Source organism: Cervus canadensis, chromosome 12, assembly GCF_019320065.1.
Source record: "Cervus canadensis isolate Bull #8, Minnesota chromosome 12, ASM1932006v1, whole genome shotgun sequence".
Classification (NCBI taxonomy): domain Eukaryota; kingdom Metazoa; phylum Chordata; class Mammalia; order Artiodactyla; family Cervidae; genus Cervus; species Cervus canadensis.
The window spans coordinates 58,030,859-58,045,522 of record NC_057397.1 but is presented as its reverse complement, the minus strand read 5'-3'; the positions used below and the strand labels follow the sequence as shown (position 1 = coordinate 58,045,522).

At 45.6% G+C, this 14,664-nt stretch overlaps 1 long non-coding RNA gene across 2 annotated transcripts; it reads left to right on the top strand.

Moving 5' to 3' along the window:
- Positions 1 to 2,287: 2,287 nt before the first annotated feature.
- LOC122451369 lies at positions 2,288 to 4,444 on the top strand. Of its 2 annotated transcripts, none has more exons than XR_006272391.1 (3): positions 2,288 to 2,326; positions 3,831 to 3,973; positions 4,317 to 4,444. It is a non-coding gene; the product is annotated as an uncharacterized LOC122451369 (long non-coding RNA). The 2 variants fall into 2 exon arrangements; XR_006272390.1 differs by lacking the exon at positions 2,288 to 2,326 and adding an exon at positions 2,959 to 3,026.
- Positions 4,445 to 14,664: the final 10,220 nt, after the last annotated feature.

Sequence of the window (14,664 nt, the reverse complement as noted above, 5' to 3'; positions counted from 1 at the left end):
ATCATCCTAGGCCTAAAAACAAGATAACTTCAAGAGGGACTCGGCAGGAGGTGAGGCTGGCCACACTCACTTGGCAGGAATTGCAGCCCACGAAAATGTCTCCTGGGCAGTTCTGGGGTTCCCGGACAGGGGGTACCACCCAGCAGTCTCTTTTGTTCTGAGCAAGGGGTCCGCACCCCATTCTGAGAAAACAAACACTTATACACAGGCCTCTCATGCTCTTTCCCCCTTGACCCCATCACCCTGGCTACACCTGGGGGGACTTGGAGTGGGCCGTGCTCCTGGGGCAGCTGGCTGGCCAGCAGCTCCCCAAGCCTGCCGGGGGCCAGGCACTGCAGACCCCGCCCTCTCCTGTGTGGAGGTCTGGACTCGGGAGCACCGAGGGAGCCCAACACTGCCGAGGGCTGGGAGCCTTGGCGACGGAGGGAGGGTAGCTCCTGGCACACCTCCCTGCTGATGGGGGCCAGGGTACCAGGGTGGGGCTTCTCTGCCTCCTGCTTCTCCAGCTGTTTGTTTCCTTTCTCAGTAAACCCCTGCTCAACAAGGCGACCTGAGAGTGCTGCTATGTCTTGCAGCTTAAAGCAGCCCAATTGTCAAGGGAGAGTCTCAAGATCTCTCCAGAGAGACTGGGAGTTTGCTCAGAGCAAAGTGCACCAGCTACTCGAGGAATGGGAACATGGTTCAGTCTATTGCTGGGGACTGTAAACAAGATCGCAGTACCTCCGCACAGCAAAAACACTGCAGCTGGAAACAGAACAAGGAAGTTCTCTGTGTACCTCCATGGAGGGCTCCACGGATGTCCTCCCAAGTGAAAAGTGTGACGTTTAGAATGGTGTGCATAACCTATCACTTACATAGCAAAATGCAATCCATATACTATCTTGGGAATATCACACATAATCTAATGACATTGGTTGTTTATGAGGAGGGGAGCTAGGTGACAGGCAGCCATGGTGAGAGAAAGAATTCTCCTGTAATAACTGTAATAACTTTTCTTTTAATTAAAAAAATGTATATATTTAATTGGAGGATGATTACTTTTCAATATCGTGATGGCTTTTGCCATACATCTTGAATCTTGAAATGAAATCACCTACTTAAATAATCATATGAGGAAAAAGTTTTTAAGAACATGGCCAATGATGTTGAGCCATCCTGGGTTCAAATTTGGCTCCATAATTTATTGCTGTGTGATACTGAACAAATTATTCCACCTCTTTGAACTCATTTTTCTCATCTGTAAAATACTAACATGAATGCCTCCGGATAGAACTGTTGCAATACTCTGCCCTGCCTGGCACGTAGTAGCCATTTGACTTTGGTTGGCTGTTGTTGTCATTGCCAGCTGCCCCATGAGGCACTTTCCCTTTTCCTCTTAGCCTCAAGACACTTTCCACTTTCCTCCTCAACTTCCATGCTCCTTAAGCTACAAAACTTCAAAGTGGCACTTTTGTTTGCATTTTTGTTCTTCCCCCCCCCCCTCCCCCGTACTCTTTGGGATAAGCACCGTTTGGGGATAGGACCTTGTAAATTAGAATCAAAGGCTTCCCTGGTAGCTTAGTCAGTAAAGTATCTGCCTGAAGTGCAGGAGACCTGGGTTTGATCCCTGGGTCAGGAAGGTCCCCTGGAGAAGGAAATGGCAACCCACTCCAGTATCCTTGCCTGGAAAATCCCATGGACAGAGGAGCCTGGTGGGCTGCAGTCCTCTGCTGTACCCAGATCAGCTCTTCTATATACGATGTATATATATTTCTGTATACAATGTAGTTGTTTTACAGCAGGAGTTGGGGATGGGGCACAAGAGGATTGAATCCACCTATTAGCAGTGGAAGTCCTTTTATTTTCAAATGTAGATATTCTTATTTCTGTGAGATAAAAGGGTAAGACATCCATTGTGAGAGTAACTCCATCAAGCACAGGCAGTTTGGCACTCCACACCATAGGAGCGTTGAAGGAACACGCCTGGTTATAGTGTGTGCGTGTGTTACTTTTGGCCAACTGCCAGCGTATTGCATTGTGTTCTGCTCTGGGTATCTCGTTGAGGCCTGACAAGAGGAAAAGCAGGGTCATGGCCAAACCCACAATTCTATTTGCGTCTGCATCTATCTTTTTCTCCCCTCTCATTTCCATGAAGGAGGTATCCCTTCCATATCAAAGCCCACCCCTACCCTGTGGTTGGATCCCACGCCTCTAATCTTCTTGGGGAACTTGTTCCCTTAGACTCCTCCTTCTGCAGCAGTTCAAAGGCTCTTCAGGGTACAGTAGTGATCGTGCAGATGTAATTCCTTTTTCAACTGAGAATTCCAGTGCCTGAGGCCCGGAGCAGGTAAGAAGTGGGGGTGGGATTCAGATGAGGTTGCCTGACACTGCTCCATGTGCCCGTGCATGCTCGGTCATGTCCAACTCTTTGCAACCCCATGGACTGTAGCCTGCCAGACTCCTCTGTCCATAGGATTCTCTAGGCAAGAATACTGGAGAGGGTAGCCAATTCCTTCTCCAGGGATCTTCTCAACCCGGGGATCGAACCCACGTCTCCTGTGTCTACTGCATTGGTTGGCGGATTCTTTGCCACCGAGCCACCTGGGAAGCCCTACTTTTTCAACAGCTTTCAACCAGTTCTCCTTGTTTTAATGCTAGTTCCTAGCCCCCTTGCCTTACTCCCACTTTTAAAGTTTCCTGGTGCCACCACGTCCTAAGACTTTGAAGATGTAAACTGTGTTGGTTTTAAGTTTCTTCACTCCTGGCTTCAAAGTCAGCTGTCTTCAGTCTGCTCAATCAGTTAAGACTTATCTAAATGGTTTCCAGCTCTCAAATTTTTGTGGTTATTTTATTCTGTCCCCTACTCACCATCCTTAAGGGTTTATGTTAAACACAATCACTTTATCTTTGTTTTTGTGGGGTTCCAGGAGGAAAACGAGATGCCTGTGTTCTCTTGCTCATTAGCCCTCTACTCTGGATGTGAGTCCACCCCTCCGCTGACGTCACTCAGGCTGAGTCCACCAGTGACCTTCATGTTCTCAAATGAAGTGAGCTTTCACCCTTGATTACACAATCTCTCAGCAGCCTTAGTCAACACTGAGTACTCTCACATACACACTTCTACACTTACAATGGAAAACCAACAAGGACCTCCTGTATAGCACAGGGAACGCTGTTCAATGCTACGTAGCAGCCTGGATGTGAGGGGAGCTTGGGGGAGAATGGATATACGTATGTGTATGGCTGAGTCCCTTTGCTGTCCACCTGAAACACTCACAACAATGTTAATCGGTTATATTCCAATATAAAGTAAAAAGTTGAAAATGAAAAAAAGGGCTTCCCTGGTGGCTCAGTGGTAAAGAATCCCTCTGCCAATGCAGGATATACAGGAGATGAGGGTTCAATCCCTGAGATGGGAAGATCTCTTGAAGGAAGAAATGGCAACCCACTCCAGTATTCTCGCCTGGAAAATTCCATGAACAGAGGAGCCTTGTGGGCTACAGTCCATGAAGTCCCAAAGAGTCAGACATGACCGAGTGACTGAGCACACACATCCACACTTTCCCCAGATCTTCCTCCCAAGAGGCTTCTCAGCCTCTCAAGCAAATAGAGCCCACCTGAGCCTATGTCCAATAGGTTAGCTATATTTGGACAATTTTGCTTTACCCTGTTCCCCACCACTGTTACCTACTTTTTCAAACATTCTGTAATCATTCCAGGCCCTGCCTTTTCCCCCTAAAATGTCTGCCTACATTTTAGGGGCCAAAAAAAAAAAATGCACTGCTCTTTGTGTATGGCGGTTATTAGTAAACACACTTTAAAAAAATCCTAAATTTCTATTCTTATTTGAGGTGCTTTGATAAGTGTGAAACCACCTGTTCTCTGGCCTGTGTGCTGCAGCAATTCTCAGATTCTTCAGTGAGCTGCTTACTGGTAGCTGAGAACCTGAAATTCGCATCAACTCATTCAGCCTTCTGAGAGAATCTATCAGGAGGTAAAATCAATAATGCAGATAATTCATACGTTCTACCAGCCCACACATAATTTCTACTAGCTCATTTCTCCCCAGCGCTGCCCGGATAACACCCTGTGCAACACAGATAATAAACAAAATCAAATTACTGCTCTCATATTTGTTGCTTGTTCCTGGATTTGCTCATATGGCTGTTTATAAGGGAGTTCTAAACTGTGGAGGGAGTATTTTTCACCTTATTTCCAGTAACTGTTCTATTTTTCTCAATTCTAAATAGGATTACTCACAGCATAGACACTGCTTGGAACTGGAAATTTTCTCCCAAGGCCTTTATTAATCTTCATTTTTCTCCTGTGGACAATAGGAGAGCATGTGCAGTTTTCCCACAATGGGATTGCCCTTGGAGAAGACCTTGCAGGCACTTCACCCAGGCCCGTGACATGAGCAGCTACTTAGACGTTTGTGGGTCACCAGCCCAGGAGAACAGCTCTCAAATGGGTAATCAGCATGATGATCAATGTGTGTGTGGACTTTGGTGTCATAAAGGCCTGGGTTTAAATCTTGGCTTTGGTGCTATGGTTGACATTGAATAAGACTTAACCTCCCTAGGTCTCAGTGGTTTCATCGTGACATTGGGGATTTTAATGGCACCTACCTCTTAGTGTTGTTATGAGGAGTAAATGAGCTAATCCATGTTCAAAGTGCTTATTATACAGAAGTTGAGACATACAGAGAGTGAAAGTAAAAGTGTTAGTTGCTTAATCATGTCTGACTCTTTACCCACCCCATGGATTGTAGTCTATGTCCATGGAATTCTCCAGGCAAGAATACTGGAGTAAGGTTGCCATTCCCTTCTCCAAGGGATCTACCTGATCCAGGGATGGAACCTGGGTCTTTTGCATTGCAGGTGGATTCTTTGCATCTGAGACACCAGGGAGGCCATCATTAGTCACAGGAGCTGGGTGGAGGATTGCTGCTCCCCTGAGTATACCTGTTCTAGACTGGAAGCCATCCATGTGCACCCAAGGGCCATCTGATCCACCGTCCATCAGAAAGATCTTCTTGTGGGGATGGACACCCTCCAGTGGGCCTGGTCCCGTTTCCATGGTCACCTCTGGGTGCAAAAGGCAGCTGCATTTGTGCAGAAATCTGGTCTTGTCTGCAAGCTCTCTGCCTCTCTGGCCAGAGGTGGGAACACGAAGAAAGGGCGAAGGGCCTCTGTACTTCTGGAGCCCACTGGCCGCTAACTTAGCTTGTCCCTACTCTGTGTCTGCTCTCAGGATGCCAGGGCTTTAAGGACACTGCAAGAGAGCAGGTCTGGGCAGCAATGTCAACAGCAGGACAGAAAGAAGACCCGGCTGTCCCAGTCAGTCAAGGAGTAACAATGATAAGAATAAAACATGTTTAAAGATTAAAATCATAGCTGCCATCTATTGAAGGCTTGCTATATGTTAGGACTTGTGTTCAGAACTCTGCCTGCACCATGCCCTCCTCCTACTGCGAGGCTTTCCCATGTCATAGATGAGACTAAGACACAGAAATGTGCCTATGGTCTTGCAGTTAGTACGTATCAGAGTCAGAACTGAACACAGGTTTGCTTGAGGGGAAAATGCACAAAACATTCTAAATCCTTGGTTTACCTACCCACCAGCTGATGCAAGGGCTCAAGGAAACTCACGTGTCCAAGGATGTTCACTGCAGATGTTTGCACGCTGTCCCTAGCGTGTCCATCAGGAGGGGAATGAATGAACCAAGGCTGGAATACTCTGTGGCCATTAAAAAGGTGACATGATTTGGGCTTCCCTGCTGACTCAGACAGTAAAGAACCTGCAATGCAGGAGATCCAGTTTCGATCCTTGGGTCGGTAAGGTCTCCTGGAGAAGGGAATGGCAACCCACTCCTGTGTTCTTGCCTGGAGAAGCTGCGTGGACACAGGAGCCCGGCGGGTTACAGTTCAGGGGGTCACAAAGAGTTGGATACGACTGAGCAACTAAGCAGGAGCATAATACAGGCAAAGCCGATGAAGCCCGCCGTCCTCAGCCGGCAGTGCACGGGGAGCTTCATGCGTCTGAACAACTTCCGCCTTCAAAGGGCCCGGTGGACTGCCTCGGCTTCTTTTCCATCAGCTGCGGAGCTGCCAGCTCTCTGGGAAGGCAATGCTTTCACCAGATTATTACAAATGAAAGACCTGATTCTCTGCCTGCTCTTTTTTTTCCCCCCTCTTCCCCCATTTACTATAATCAGGAAGTCATGTTTTTCATTTAGGATAAGGCAATTATTTTTCTGCTGATGAAGACTAGCAGAAAGCAAACTGAGCCTCATTTCCACATTAATATTATGGGGACCGGATTGAGAGATGACCTGACTTCCGAGGTCTCACCCCTTCTGTCTTTTGGATCTATACCTTATCTGATGAAGGCATCAAACACAACAGCTGCCACCAAAATGGCATGGACAGTGTAAATGACTGTGATCCTTTGTTCCCCACCTGGGAAATGATGAACAGAAGTCAGCATCTGCTGCCCTGGGCTCTGCTGTCCTGTGGTCTAAGTTTATATATAGGTCTAGTTAACGGCCTGCCCCACCCAAAGGAGCAGTGTAATATATATGGAAATCAATTTGTGTTTTTTTTCGCTTGCCTGGAACTCATTTTCTTATTTCCTCTGACTGAATAGGCAGGCAAATCTTTGCAAAGGGAAGCGAATAAGAAACAGCAGCTCTCTTTAGTGATCAGAAGTCCAGGTCAACTGTCGCATGATTAAACAAATAGCAAACAAAAATGGTCTGAAAGTGCTTTCTTTGCTTTCAGAGAAAGAATCTCAATGATCTGGTTTACTCTGTACAACGTGAACATTTCTGAGGACCTTTGAGAGCCCCAGGAAGCAAGTTGCCTTCATGGGTCACAGTCAGAGCTGAGGAAAACATTCTGTTCTACATCTTGAGCTTTGCCTTAGAAACCCAAGCCCTGTGCTCTGGGCTCCCAGCATTGTAAACTAGCAACCTTTGTTCAAAAGCCTTAGCCAAAATGTATTCCCTCTATTTCAGTTCTTCTCTTTTCACCAGATTGTTCCTAAAGGTGTCTGCCAAGACTCAAACCACTCTTGAGATTTACATTCTGTCAAAACCTTCAGGGGTTCAAGGTGAAGGCACACTTAGAGCTGATGCATGGAAATGGGACCATTTGTCTTAATAAACACTACAGAAAGCCCTATTCAAATCCATGGAAAACGCTCTTTCTCCAAACTCAGGAAGAAGTTACATTCTGTCCTTCCTTTGTTCTAAAGAGAATTAAGACTCTGTGTGTCTTGACTAAAATGTCCAGGATCTAATCTTTCTCTTCCTGACATTTAGAGTAACCTTTGATGAATTACTCAACTTTTCCTTATTCGAGGTGAAGAGGAAGTGCAGAGGACAATTATTAATTCAGCCACTACAATGTTAGAAGACATAGATAATGATGACTGTAAAGGTCCTTAAGAATATGTAATGCTAGGTGGATACTTAATCAAAACCTTCTCTGGGTTTTCAAAATTCTCTTTGGAATTAGTTCTGTGTGAATATGCCTCTCTTGAATCTATTCTCATCTCGAATTGAGTACCCCTCTTTTCAAACTCTCATGATCTACAATTTGAAGTCGTTCTGACAATTAAAAAAATCACCTGCCCACTGCATTATCACCAGATTTTCCTCTCCAGGCCATTTCTAGAAGGATGTGTTTCATATTCCTTTGTGAGAGAACAAACTGGTTATTCCTTACATCTTATCAACAAATGGTACTATACAGAAAGGAAGTGTAATGAAATCAGAAGCTTGGAAATATCCATAATGGCTTTGTCCCATGTTTTTATTTGGGGTATAATAAAGTGCCACAGACATTAATCCAGGCACTGAGATAGCTTCTGAAGATATTAAAAGAACTTGCCAAATTTCTTTAGAATTAACCCAAAGGAGCAGACCTTACTTCTCATAAGAATTTTTGGTTTAAAGATTAGTGGAGGAAAAATTTATAGTGTTTTACTTCACATTTCATTTCCTGTATAAATGTTTTGTGGTACCATATTTAATTGCTTTCTTTCCCCCCGCCCCAAATTCTCTCTTTCACCTTTTGTAGCCTCTTCAACCAAGTCAAAAACTCATGTCTCCTTTTGCCATTTCAATATTTCAGTTTCCCTTGCTTGTTTCCACTCTAATTGTCATGTTTACCCCATCATCTGCATCACCTAAAGTCCAGGTACACTGTACCTTTCCCCCAGGACATGAAGTCATTCTTCAACGGTGAGAGATGCGTGAACTGGCCCATGTCAAATGGTCAAATGACACTTGCTGATTTTTCACCCAGATGCAGGGAATGGACTCAGATTTTGTGCTTTGGGATACTAACCCTGAGCTCTCTTACTTTAGGACAGAATTACAAGTCGTAGAATGAGGAGGTGTCAGCAGCCAAGACTGGGGATTGGGAGGTGTGCTCCGTGGAATGCTTTAACACCCTCCAGAGGGATGGCAGGGACCAGAGTTCTGGTTTGTTCCACTCACTCTGGAGCAGTGGGGTGCTAGGAGAAGGTGCCCAAGAGACTGACCTGGGATCTGCACCCGAAAGCCGGAATTACTGCTGCTACTGATCTTCATCTGTATTACTTTTTCTCTTGGAAAAATGGAAATTTCTAAGGCAGTGAATCTATCTTTACTCATTTGCAGATGACTGATCCTGGTGGGAGGTTTGTCCTGGATCCTGACTGCCTCATGGAAGGTCTCCTTTCCTTGACTCGTCATAGTGGGCCAGAGCCCCGTGATTCTGGGCCAGACATATGACCTGGAGATAGAATGGATTTGGGTCCTCAAGCTCTCTGCTCTGGTTCCATAGAAATGAGTGCATGTTGGGGGAAGGGGGGCAATATTCACCACAAGAGGTCTTAAAGCCACAGATACTTTATTTTGAGAATCCCATCATGTAACAAATGATGTAACACTCAGCAAAAGTGGGGGTTTTTTTTTGCATTTTTAAAAGAAAACTTTATTGAGGTGTGTTCTTATCACACACACATACAAATAATTGTATTCTTACCTTGTTATTCCAATTGAAAGCTGTAAGTTGGAGGAGGGCATAGCACAGGAATTGACTCCTCTACCTACTCATGACAGACTGGTCACTTGACCCTTTAGTGGAGATGGCTGTCGAGTGAAAAAGAAATGCACAATCTTAAAGTTGAGAATTATGTGTTTCTTTCGGTGGACAAAACAGAGGACTTAAGCCCAGAAGACAGCCCCTCAGATAGCTCTGAGGGACTACTCCAAATAGATAAGGTAGAAGCCAGGATATGTAGGGATTTTTCCCACAAAAACAAGGTAGTAGGAACATCAAAAGATTACTGTTAATTAAAGAAAACCAGGCATCTCAAGTTAATGAATTTAGTGCTCTTCTATACATGGGAAGATGTAAGAGTTTGGACTCATTGGGATCATGCCTTTGCTATGCATCTGGCCGTATATATATATACGGCCAGTATCCTGCTTCCCTCCATCCTAAATCCCCTCTGGGTGCACAGTTGGTGGCTGCAGTGGATGATGACTTGATGGCTGCAACATCCTTTATTTACGTATACAGTAGGCAACATTTGTAATCCACAGCTGGATGTCACTGACTCACAGTGTTTGCCTTTCGGCATTAGTTGCACTTTGCATCAGTAGACTGGTTGCCTGTTCTACGTCCCTCACTTCTCTCTTGATACTCACACCCTAGTAAAGTACTTTGTTTATTTAGTGCAGATGTCTCCAGAATGGCATTGCTCTTTCCCTGGCAAAAAGACCAGGACAAATGGAGGAAAGGTTATATAAACACACTTTGAAATTTTTTGAAAATTAAGGATTTGGTCAGAACATGATTTGGTTAACTCATGTAAAATTATTTTTCTGTGAAAATTCAGCAAAAGGTTTTTAAAGGCATAATTGACTTCATTGCTCTGGGTGACTTTGGCTAAGGCTTTCCATGTCCCTGTTGCAGTCATCTCCACTTGAAAATAATTCAGTTTTGTTGTTGTTTTTTTTTAACCTGGTGGAAAAAGATGACTAATTCATGCCAGTTGAGTTCCAGATTCTGAACAGAGGGTTTAACATAATTTATTACACTTTACATAGCTACATTTAATTTATTACAGTTATTCTTGAAGTTTTGGGAGGAAATTCAATACCAACTGGAAAGACTTAATTAAAAGAACACAGAGGAGCAGAGGCACTTCAGTTGTGTCCACATCTTTGAGAATCTGTGGACTCTATGCAGCCCGCCAGGCTACTCTGTCCATGAGATTCTCCAAGCAAGAATCCTGGAATGGGCTGCCATTCCCTTCTCCAGGGGATTCTCCAGGGGATATTCCCTACCCAGAAATTGAACTCTAGTGAGTGACACCTGGGAAGCTCCAGTAACATCACAAAGGGAAAGAAAAGGGAAGAAAGGAAAAGAAAAAAGTCTACCATTTACCAAAGTTCTGCTGTGTGCTAAGCGAATTCACAGATATTGGGATTTCCCTAGTGGCCAGTGACTAAGACTCCATGCTCCCAATGCAGGGGGCCTGAGTTCGATTCCTGGTCAGGAAACTAGATCCCACATGCCGCAGCTAAAAATCCTTCATGCCGAGACCAAGAGCAAAGGTCTCGCATGCTGCAACTAAGACCTGGCTCAGCAAAATAAATAAATAAATATTAAACAAAACCCCCAAAATTCACAGACATTATCTCATGTGAAAACACATAATTTCAGAGATTTCCTCTGTAAGGGAGAGAGATGCCATTGTTTCCCCCAAACTGCAGAGATAACCTGCATTGATTGAGTGTTTTCTATGTCTCAGGCACTCTTCCAAGCCTTTACATCTACTCACACAATTCATTATCCCCATTTATAGATAAGGAAACTGAGGCATGGTTGATAGCAACTTGTCCAAGGCTATCTAGTTGTAAGTGGCAGAGTCAAGTCCCAAACTCAGAGAGTTGGGCTCTAGAATTCATATTCTTAACCACATCCCCACACTGCCTCTTGTCATTCATTCATTAAGCAAATATTTAATGAGCATTGACTCTCTGAAGCCATTATTCTTTCTTAAGGATTCTAAGCCAAATGAGATAATGCCCTTATCCTTGAGAAGCTTAAAATATACACAGATGTTCAGGAATGTGCATGCAATCAGTGACCACTTTCAACCCAAGAACTTTACAACTAGCTCCTCTTTTCTGGAAGTGTTCACAATTCCATTCAAACACTGGACAGCACCTGGAAAAAGGGACCCCCTTCTCTTGGCTTCTGTTCTAGAGGCCCTACTCTGGTCCTCTCTGTGGGTAAGGAATCCAGGGGCCATGGGCTTCATCCACCTGGAATCCGGGCCCTGACTTCTCCCTTCTAATCTCCCTCCTGGGTACCCAGGAACTTGTAATTCCCTGCAAAGCCCTGATCCTACTCCCAGAGCTTGCATTGAAAGCAAGCCCCTTCAAGGTAGATTTCAGCCCCCAGCTAGAGATTCCTCAGCCAGAGGAGGGGCCAAGGGCATTGATTTGGAGGAGGAGAGCATTAATGGAACATGGACTTGCAGGTTCACAGGGACACGTGTCCATGAGGACTCTTGCAGAGCAGGACTGACGTTGGGGCCGGAAGAGGAGTCCTAGACAGAGTGGGCAGCTCAGCCCGCTCTGCCATGTTCTGCATAGATCTCCAAAGACCCAGAGAATTCTGCCTTAGAATCCGGCCTTTCAGGTGGTTATGAAGATAACCTATTGAGATGAGAAGAGAATGTATTTTCCCTAAGTGTGCTAACTTTTTAATCAACCTTTAAACAGTAGACATATGGTATGATGGTTTCCATTTGCATTCTTACCCAGGCCCCACAAGCCTGTTCACAGGTTTTGAATGGGCAGCTGCCCAATCTCTGCACTTTTTAGAATTCATTCCACATGGGGTTTCAAAGTCCCTCTGCTTTCTCTGCCATCACTCCCACTTCTCCCAAGTGGCCACTGAAGCCCCGACAATGAGCGCTCCTTGGCCACCGGGGGCCTCATCATGTCCTCCTCCCCCATCAGCTCCCTCCCACCCAGACGGTTCCATGCGCCACTATTTCAGTCACTCCCCTGTCCCTCTGTCTTTGCACGTTACCTCCTCCCAGTCTTGGCTGAGCCCTCATTCATCCGGAACTTGCACCCCAGTAGCTGAACTCTGCTGAGAAATCTCCACATTCAGCAGAATGGAGCCAGCAGCCTCAATTGAGCTGAAGACTGGCCCCCAAAATGTACAGCTCAGTCTCCCAGTCTCTATGAAATTGATGGAATCCTTCTCTGGTTTTCCCAACCACTGAAACCCTTCTTTATCTCACTCTCAGTGGCTAACTTTGTTTCTCATTTCACAGAGAAAATAAAATCCATCCCTTTGGAGAACCTCAACATCCTAGTTCTAACCTGGAATCCTCCCAGCCTTCCTCGTGCATTCCTGTTACAATAGCACAGGCAGGGGTGCCCTCCTCCCACAGGGGCCAATCACAGCCTACTTCTGTGGCTCGCTCCCTTTTTATCCCCAGATTTCAGTGTTCTCACCTCCTTCTCGAGCCATAAACACATGCTTTTGCTGTTATTCAGTTGCTCAGTCATGTCCGACTCTTGGTGACCCCACAGACTGCAGCACGCCAGGCTTCCCTGTCCTTCACCATCTCTTGGAGTTTGCTCAAATTCCTGTCCATTGAGTCAGTGATGTCATTCAACCATCTCATCCTCTCTTACCCCCTTCTCCTCCTGCCCTGACTCTTTCCCAGCATCAGGGTCTTTTCCAATGAGTCAGCTATTCACATTAGGTGGCCCAAGTACTGGAGCTTAAGCCTCAGCATCAGTCCCTCCAGTGAATATTCAGGACTGAATATTCTCTAGTTTCTTCAATTAACACAAAAATTCTAATGTGGACTTTCCCTCCAGCTGCTACATTGCTGTCTCATTCTTCACCCCTCCTTTATTTACTCTTGAACCTACGTCAGTTTGGCCTCCACTGCCAACATTCCGCTGAACTTGACCTCCTTGATGTTAGATCCCATGGTCCACTTCTCAGTGCCCTTGTGATGCAATCTGCATTGTATAGGTGCACTGTTGGACAGGTCTCCCTTCTGAAAATCTTTGACGTGCCACTCTCCTCTGATGACTTCCCCTGGATTTCCCTTCCTGGCTCTTTCCCTCTATTCACCCTGCAAATGTTGAACATCCTCTGCGCTCACTCCCAGCCTTCCCTTCCCATGGTCTCTCCCTGGGATCTCACTGACTCCCATGGTCCCCGTCCAGACCTCTCTTCCGGGCTCCAGCTTTGTATTTGTCTACTGCCAACTTGAAATCTTCCTACAGATGTCATCTGGGCAGCTTGAAGTCAACAAGATCACAGTTTCACTGCAACTGCTCCCTAATCTGGCTCTGATGACCCCATATTCCTATGTCTTTCCACACTCACCACTCCAGCTCAGCAATACTCTCCTCCTCTAAGAGCCTCAGGAAGCTGGGCTGGCAAAGTAACCTTCTGAGGTGCTAATTCACATGGGGTCCTGAAACATCGCTGGAGTCAGTCATAAACATGATGCTGGTTCATGCAGATTTTCATTCCTGTCTGTCACTGGCGTAATATCAGCAGGCCATATTCCCAATTGGCTCATATATTAGATACCTTATTTAGAATTTGAATATGTGACAAGAAAAATTGATTGTTATTTATTATCCTCCACAGCCTGGTAATAGAGAATTTTTCAAAGCTCAGTGTGTGGACAATATCTTCATCCTTCAAGTTTTTGAGATGCCTGAAGAAATTGTTAAGTTGTGGCTGAAATATCAAACATGGAGTCAGATGCTGGAACAGAGATAAGTTGCTTTTCATAAGAAAGAGAGGAAGACTGGGGACAGAAGAGATTGAATTTGAAGGGGCGAGGGCAGGAGACAGGAGCTGGGGAGGTTACTAGAAACAAGAACAGAGAAGCCCAGGATATTTGGGAAAGACATTTCTTTAGCTATCTGTCATACACTGATGCCCCCTAAACTCATTTCTCTAGCCGAGATCTTTCTCCTGAGTTCTAGACTTGGAGCCAGGTGATAAGGACAACCAGCACTTATAACCAGCTTCCCAGGTGGCGCAGTTGGTAAATAATCTGCCCATGCAGGAGACACAAAGAGACGCAGGTTTGATCTCTGGGTTGGGAAGATCCCTTGGAGGAGGAAATGGCAGCCCACTCCAGTGTTCTTGCCTGGGAAATCCCATGGACAGAGGAACCTGGCAGGCTACAGTCCATGGGGTGGCAAAGACTTGGACATGACTGAGCACGCACAGGCACACACACATCACTTACAAAGTCACTCTCACTACATTCTGGCAACTAAGCTAAGTGCCTTACCCATGTGAACTCAAGTCTCAGAGGCATCACAAATTCAACTGCAACAGTATTCCTCATCCACCTGCCATTTCCAGACCTCTCCATGATGATACACCTCCAGGACTCCTCTTCTCAGCAACTGGCAAGCCTGTCCACCCCACTCCTTGCATCCTCCACCTTCATCGTCTCTAAGAGCCTCTTAATGCTTTCTGGGGACCCACTCCGCCTCTTTGCCATGTATTCCCCACCTTCCCCCTGAGTGACAGTTCACAGTCACAGATCTGATGTTGACAGTGCATGGCTTCAAGCTTTCCAATGTTTCCCATCGCTTTTAGGATGAAGTCCAAA